An 8,541-nucleotide genomic window follows, 5' to 3' on the forward strand; every position below is an offset into this window, starting at 1 on the left:
TCGCGAATAGAACGTTGTTTATGATACATCGAAGAATTGACTGTTCGCATCGTNACTTAGATAGTTGGACGGTTGATGGGCATGGAATAAATTTAGGCGATACTGCCGATCGTGGTGCATCGTGCAGTCAGCGCTGTTGGACGATCGAGAGTTGGTGAACGGAGCTGCACCACCTCTTCGCGTTTGACGCAGGCCGAGGCTCGTTAGTGCGCGCCCGTAAATCAAGCCGCAGGGGTGCCAACCCGCTAATATTACCGGGGTTCCTTTAGGATAGGAGGAGCACGTTCGCACCGCCGACGCGCACAGTAAACGTTCGATATATCTCATCGATAATGAGTTTGTTAAATGGATTAATATTCCACTTTTTCTTTTCCCTCCTTCTGCCGTTTAAGCTGGATATTCCAGTCCTACTAACCATACGAAACTATTTCGGAATACATCACTTTCTTTCGTTGTTACAGTTCGAGAGCAGTTTCACGATCGATACCAAGGATCGTTTGGATACATTGAAAGCATCGATCGGATACATTGAATCCTGACTGTATATAATCTCAAGATCATTTTGGAGGAAAAAAAGTTGAAAGGAGCATTTTAGTTGAAAGAAGCAGAAGGATTTTAACGCTCGATGATCCGATTTAATGGGAAAATGAGAATCGTCGAATCCTTTCCGCCGATTTAATATCCTGTTGTAAAGTATTTTTTAAACTCGTTGGCAACGTATTGGCACGTTTCGATCTTACGATTAGCGCGATCCTAACGACTCTGCTAACTAATAAACGAGATAGCGAACTGTTTCGTATCGATTATATCGAGGATATCGGTTCGAATCTTATGGAATCTGGTGCGCTCTTAGAGGCTGTATAACTCGTATATACAACCGGATAATTAATGGAGCCGGTAATGAGCTGATTATTATTAATAATATTTAGTCGAGGTTAAGCCGAGGCGACCCCGCCGTGCTGGAGCCCGGCTGCTCGTTAATTGAATCTGCCAATCATCGTAATGAGCGTCAGCGCCGGATCTGCTGTCCGTTCTTCGTTGTTGCTCTTTAGGGCCTGAAAGCTTGATGCTCGTTGCTTTCGAAAAACGAAATACGCGTGTTGCACTCTGCAACCCTATCCTAAGAAATGTGAGCAATTTTCTTCACCGACCGCCTTTCGAGAACTTGATCGATATCGCGAACCCTGTCTAGAACCTTCTTGTAATTGTTGTTATTCGTTTACATTAATTACACGCGCGTCAACCAAACTTTTACTTAACGTGGATCGAACCATCGAATTGTTTATAGATAAATACAAATAATTGCGAATCAATACTGCCTTTTTATTTTTTATCTCATCTATCTCAATATCTTTCGAAGGAGAAAAAAAGTCAAAAGTGATGTATATATATATGTTCTTTTAAAAATTCTTTTTCTTTCTTTTTCCAGCGAAGAACGAACCTATTTCTCGTCGTGCAATATTCGAAAATGGAATTATTAGTCAGAATAGAAGAGTAGCCACGATAAGTCAGACAAGGGACAAATGTTCCCTCTCTTTGGAAGATAAGTTTGCCCCGATCTCTACACTCGGTTCTAGCCAGAATCCTTGAGAATGCATTCTTATCTCTCGACTTTCGTCGTTCGAAACCAAGATTTCCGGCAATTTTCGTGAAGTGGAAATGCCAATGCACGATTCGAAAAGATGTTCTATCTCCTCTTCTGTTTCGATATCGCGCGTACAAGTTTCGACAAAAGTAAGTTTTCGAAAGTAAGTAGTAAATAATCGTGATTTACGTAATAACACACGTTGTGGATTAAGAGAGAGGAACGGTATAGAGAGAGAGAAAGAGAGAAAAAGGAAGAGAAAGTAAAGGGAACGAAAAAGGCAAAAAAGGAGAATACACGGTAGAAGCGGTTTCGCGAAAACTCGTTTCTGTCGACGCCCGGTGGTAATTTCGTGTATAGGAATTAATAGATTAGCGAAGAGCACGTTTCCTCTTAATTCCAGCCCATTACGGGTTCGGTTTCTTGGCGTAAGGCGGGTCTGCTCGATTATGGAAGATAGCCAAAATCACCGGTGGATCGCGGAATTAGATCGAATTACCCAGACGCGAGATGATCGTTGTACGTAATTTCTCGATGAAAGAATGACGAGTCGAACAACTACGTCATCGTAGCCACTGTCTCGCCTTTTTCACATCCAATCTTTATTTTCGGCTATTTTTTCACTTGTCTTCATCCTCTTTATCCGCCAATCGGATACCATTTCCTCTTGTTTTTTATCCATTATTGATTCCGCATAGATTTCAATTACAACGAAATTAGAAGCGAATCGCGTTTCACGTGAATATATCGGCGGCACGACTCGGCTACCGAATGACGGGAGAAATTAATCAAAATAATCATCTCTGGGGCCCGAAGCGGCCAGCGGAGCCTGTCATTTACTCCCCTGGAACTCTTCTCCTCCTGCTTTAGGATACTCGGTATATATATGTATGTATATGTATATATATATATATATATATTCGCTATCCGGTAGCCGACCAAAACGCTCCTTCAGCCTTTATACGGGAATCTAGCAGTCCGATGGAACCGACCGATCCATTATTTCGAATCTTCCTAGCTAGAATTTTAAATCAACCCGAGGATGCGTCTGACCCCCCGAAGGAAATTTCATTACGAAAAAGATTTTTCGACTATTTTAAAGAGCAGGCCTCGAACCACGCTCGATTAACATTTATACGGTTTAAGAGAAACGATTCGACTTTCGGATGCGATTACTTAAAAGTCGTATATAAGAAACGCTGGTTAATTTAAAAGCAATCGCGATACACGTGTTATAACACTTGTTCTCGATATTTATCTTTACCTTGTAATTTCATCAATAAATCGAGAAGAATCTTTTGTTGTCGATTTAAACCACGATTTATACACGATGTATACTCGTTCCCTCGGATGGATACGAGATTATGGATGATTCGAATCGATCGTTTTTACGCTCGTGGTCGTTTTGCGGATGTCTCAAAAGAGATAACTCGATTGGAGATGGGGAGGGGGGGAAGAAAAGAAAGAGAAGATCGAGAGAGAGAGAGAGAGAGAGAGAGAGAGAGAGAGAGAGAGAGAGAGAGAGAGAGAGAGCGAGAGAGAGCGAGAGAGAGAGAGCGAGAGAGAGCGAGAGAGAGAGAGCGAGAGAGAGCGAGAGAGAGAGAGCGAGAGAGAGCGAGAGAGAGAGAGCGAGAGAGAGCGAGAGAGAGAGAGCGAGAGAGAGCGAGAGAGAGAGAGCGAGAGAGAGCGAGAGAGAGAGAGCGAGAGAGAGCGAGAGAGAGAGAGCGAGAGAGAGCGAGAGAGAGAGAGCGAGAGAGAGCGAGAGAGAGAGAGCGAGAGAGAGCGAGAGAGAGAGAGCGAGAGAGAGCGAGAGAGAGAGAGAGAGAGAGAGAGAGACGGTTTGGGAGAAAGTTGGGGAGGGAAAGGGTGGGATTGGAGGGCGCAAAGTAACGCCATCAGACACGCGAATGAGAAACGGGACGGTGTTTCGTGGAGGCAGGAGGTCCGAATGGGCCAATAACTTTGCGAGCTTATGTTCTTGAATATAAAGGGGACATTGGTACTTTGCGGGACGATGTCACTTAAGTGTCCACCCTTCCTATTATTCCTGTTGCCCCCTTACGAACGTATACCGATGCACGACTGTCGTTTTTATTCAAATGCACGCCCCTGCAAACCGAACGCGATGGCACTCGCAAATTTGCCCAATGATTCACGATTCGCCATTCCACTTCCACGTCGAAGAAGCGTCAGGATTATGCCATCTCTCGATGTCGGGACGTCCATGTTCCACGCATTCCCCTATCTAAAAACTTTTGCAGACTTTGCTCATTAATTTCCACCAGGGATGTGAAGAAACTCGCTTATATGTAACCGATCATTCGAGTTCAATGTAAGAAATCGATCGAAATAAAGTCGAAGGTCCGATTGGAGACGATTGGAGACGATTCGATTGCATTTGTTCGAGGAGGAGGGGAACAGTTGCTACTCGCCGGTACTCGTCCACGCGGGCACGCGGCACGTTGCCCGCGAGCTCCTGTGGCGCTCACCGGGTTTCGACACCCACACGCCGTGTCGCCTCACCAAACACATAAATAACGACAGTTTCGGAGAGACTCTGCGTCACCGTTCACCGTTCACCGCGTGCCAGCCATTTTCGATTCGGAATTACATTCGAAACTTTAACGATTATCACGAGTTTTCCTCCATTCCAAAATTCCCCCTCCCTCTTTTTCCTCGTAATTTTTTCCTTCCAATTAATATTTTAATCCTTCCAATTATTCGATTTCCCCATTTCGAAAACGAATTGGAGAGTAAATTAGGGGTTGAGAAAGAAAAGAGGGGAAAGAAACGATCAACATATAGCTTCAACGCGATACCCTTTATATCGTTTGCCACCTGTTATGCGCGAAAGTTCTTGCGAGTGAAAGAAAACGCGTGTTCGATGTAGATATCCAGAGATTCGATCGAGCAAGTTTCGCGGGTAAAGGAGTTGCCGGTAATCGAAGCTCGAAGTTTGTTTCTTAATCGGGTATATGTGCGCAAGAGCATAGGTCGAGCTTTTGGATTTGACGTGTTCATTAGAAAAGCTTCGAGACTGTTTCGCGTTAATGATCGAGGTTGTGCGGGGAACGCGTCAAAAGCGAAGGGATATTTTGCGACGCCTACACGCGGATCTCGCGTGGCTTCGGGCATTAAATTAATCGCACGTTTCGTTTGTCGAGAACCGCGGTTCTACAATCGTATACAACGGATACTATGTTACCGCTGTCACGAAACTGACGTTTTGCATTTACCGTGCACGACGAACGACAAGTCCCTGTATCTCGTTCTCTATTACTTCGACGACGCCCTCGCCGACACTCTTGATCGTATCTCGACCTAGTCGGGAAACTATCTATTCGGAATTTATTCGTTTACTCGATATACAAACTAACGCTTTCGATATTACCCCCATGAATTTGAAGAGAATTGGATCGATAGTACGTGGTGGAATGGACGAGTTGAACGCGTAATTTGACGTATTAGTTGGTAATTCAAAGTATGGAGAGATGTATAATGCACGAAACGATCGATTCGACGATAAATATTCTTCAAAGGTAACATAAATACAAAATAATCGTCCAACGCGGAAACTTGAATATATCATGTGTAACACGAATTGTGCACTGGGTTGTGTAAATATCGGTTATTAATAACAGGATATGGTATATAAAGTATAACAGGCTCGTGATCCGATATGTGGACATTCCTTCCGTCCAACGTTATTCTTCTTTCCAAATGGAAAAAATTTCCGAACGATTATTTACGAGCCGTCGAACCCGAGAACTCGAGAGTTCTCCAGTCTTTTCCCAAGGAAAGGTCGCCGACTCACGAAGCCGACTTCCCGTTCACGGGAAGGAATTCTAATCTCCCCGATTGGACGTGGGTCTTAATAACGTGAGTCTATCTTAATTAAATTAAAATTCTCATCCCAAACCCACCACCACGCTCTCCTCTTAGGGCGTGTCTCTTAGGATCCCTCGTTCGAGCCAGGCGAGTTTTAACCATGGAGGCACAAACTCCTAGATATCGAGATACCAGTCGTCGAAAAATCGTTCGATCCTTTCCTCGATGCGCACTCGTACTCGAACGCATCCAAATTACCATGGTAAATTAATCTATCCCCGAGGAGAGGGCTAATATCGACGAATTTACTTTGTAGTTTCCACGCCTTTCTCTTCGAACCACGTCTCGGGGCCAACACGAACCCCCCCCTCTCTCTCTCTCTCTCCCTCTTTCTCTCGAAGCATCCGCGAGGCATAATATTACCATTCTTTATTCTTTAACGATCGGCAGCCAGCCGAGTGTTTCATGGTCGGACCTCTCGTCTGCCCTCCTCCTCCTCCTCCTTCGTTCTTCCTTCTTTACGATTCCGTCCCAATTTATTACGAAACCGAGGGCTTTTCCCGCGAGAGTCGAACGATCGAGTCGGCTCTAGCCGTCCACTCTCTTGCCGGGCCCTCTCCAACGCGCCCTCATTTCGTATTCATAAAGATGGTGGGTTCCGAGGGACTCTCTTAATATACGAAGAATACGAGGCCTTCCGACGAGGCCTCTCCCGAGCGACCCTGAACAATCTTCCTCGACTAATTACCGTGAAATATGACTGATCGAGAAATTTGGCCGAAGCGCGAACTCTCGTAAATCGAACGATATAAAGGTAATTCCTAAGGAGAGGGGAGGATGGAATTACGTTTTACGAATTGGAATTAAGAGAGGTTTTTGTTCGCGTGGCGTATTGAAAGAATTTGTGGATGATAATAAAATTGCGATAATATTTTTCTTAAAAATTATTGACCCATATCTCGAATCGAATAACAGACGATTGGAAATGCTTGAAATTAAATAATCAACTTCTATTTGTAATTATATATCACGAAGTATAATAACGATCCATCTCACTCGTTACATTTATCTCACCCAGATTCATCCTAATAAGTGTTATTCACAATCGGCGCAGTAATGGATAAAACGATACGATTCAAATAAGCGATTAACACGCTTTAGACACTCTTTTCGAGTGAAAAGAAACAAACAGCGTACGGTTGAAGAAAAAAAGAAGAAGAACGAGACGAATCAACGAACGGGTTATTTCGATCGAGGAATCAAAGTCGCGTTAACGTCCCGCGCGTGGAACGAAAGGCGAAGCATCAATTATCGTTGGGACTCGTTTCGGTGGACGTTCGGTTAAAATTTTCGAAAAATCTCGTTCCGTAATTGTTTATTGTGATCGAGGGTTCGGCTGGAACTCGGCGGCCCCCCCGTGGCGCATCGCGAATGGGATCTAAAAGGACGAGAGGAGTGGAACGTGGGTTCCTACCGTTAACATCCGACTTTACGACGCATCCTGGTCGCACGAGGCGTGCACCTCGCGGGGCCTCGTACAAGCCCCCGTAATTTGATAATATAGGGTTATGGTGGCGCCAAGCTGAGCCGTTTAAATTCATAACATTGTTTATTCCTATTAGACCGACCTATTGGGCCCGTTCCGCGCGATATTTCATTCGAAAGCAAGGCCGGTGCCGCGCGTGGACGAGTCCTTTTACCTCGATTCCACCCGACCGTTTTGTATCGTATCACCCGACCCATTATCGGCCGACCAATTTTCTCTCCTCGGCTATAACCTACAACGTTTCCAAAATGAAATATTCACGATCACCGAGTGAAATATCCCCACGCGATTCGAGAGGAAAACGATCGGTGCCCGTGATCGATAAACCCGATCATTCCTCTCTACGAGTGATATTTTATCCTCTTGATGGCATCCTTGATCCGTCGTGGATCCGTATTTGTAATATACAGCGCATGGAGGGGGAGGGGAAATTAAAAGAAATCGTTCTCTCGAAATTGTTCGTGTACGCAACAAATGTTTAAATTCTCTCGAAAGTTTCGATCGAGCTGTTGGTTGTTAGGTATCGTTTACGAGCCCGCCGCGTTTCGAGTTCCCGCGCGGGACGGAACATTCAACGTCCTTGTTGCTCTTAGCCGGTTAGCTGTCAGCGAGAACGTGAAATATCGTCCTGCCCAACTAGTATCCAATAATTAGTTTACTCCTCATTACGGTTGGCCCGCGTTATTAGGAGGGCCAACACGGGTTCCACGGAGTGCGGAGAGAGGGAGGGAGAGAAGTGGAGGAGGGGAAAGGGAACGGACAGGAGGGAGAGCTCTAATTAACTGAACGTTTAGGGGTTACTCGACCGGTCGACTCGCGGCCACGCCCGATCGGTTAACCAATTCCTTTCTTACCTGGTTTGTGCACCTCTCGGATACTTTGTGCCAATCTGCTGCCATCCTATGTTTGGTCAGTCCATCATTTTCGTTTCTTTTCGTTTTTCTTTCTTTCTTTCTTTTTCTTTTTCTTTTTTTTTCTTTTCCTTCCACGCGTATAACACCGTCACGACGGCGTATACCCTCTCTCGGCCGAAAAATTCGAATTTAATCGTTTCTCGAGTCAACACTCGAGTATACCCTACGAAACGTCGTAAATTTAAAGAAATGGAGGGATCAAAGAATCGAGAGGAGTAAAGATAAAGACCGAGGATGATGGAATAAAAAGGAGACACAGAGAAAAAGAGAGAAAGAAAGAGAATGAGGGTGCTCGCGCGCAAAGTTATCTCCGATCTTTGATCTTGGCAAGCGGTCGAATCGAGGAGGGTTCGTCGAATCCCTCGAGGAGGGACGGAGGAGGATAGAAGGGAAGGGAAAGGGAGACGGAGAGGATGGAGGTTCCGTAGGAGGTATGATGCGCGGGAGCCATCTCTGTTAATCATCGCGTAATTACCGCTCCAATTATCAGATACCGAGATACGAGCACGGTGGATCCGTGCAGGACCCGAGAAGAATCTGTTAGCTCGATCCTACCTCTCCGATCTCTGGTTTGCGGCGTAGCTGCTCGTCATTCTAAACGAGCGACCGGCAACATCTCGGCCGATCTCGCCGATCGCTCACCGATCCCTGCCCGGCAACCGCCGCGA

General features: G+C 45.4%; 1 protein-coding gene across 1 annotated transcript in view; it reads left to right on the forward strand.

Moving 5' to 3' along the window:
- LOC102676160 (integrin beta-PS-like) overlaps positions 1 to 1,313 on the forward strand; it is a 7,492-nt gene extending 6,179 nt beyond the window's left edge. Inside the window, exon 16 of the transcript XR_004151473.1 lies at positions 462 to 1,313. The gene's annotated coding sequence lies outside the window, so the exon portion shown is untranslated. The remainder of the gene's footprint in view (positions 1 to 461) is intronic.
- Positions 1,314 to 8,541: the final 7,228 nt, after the last annotated feature.

The sequence above is a fragment of the Apis dorsata genome, unplaced genomic scaffold (assembly GCF_000469605.1).
Source record: "Apis dorsata unplaced genomic scaffold, Apis dorsata 1.3 scaffold_734, whole genome shotgun sequence".
NCBI lineage: Eukaryota > Metazoa > Arthropoda > Insecta > Hymenoptera > Apidae > Apis > Apis dorsata.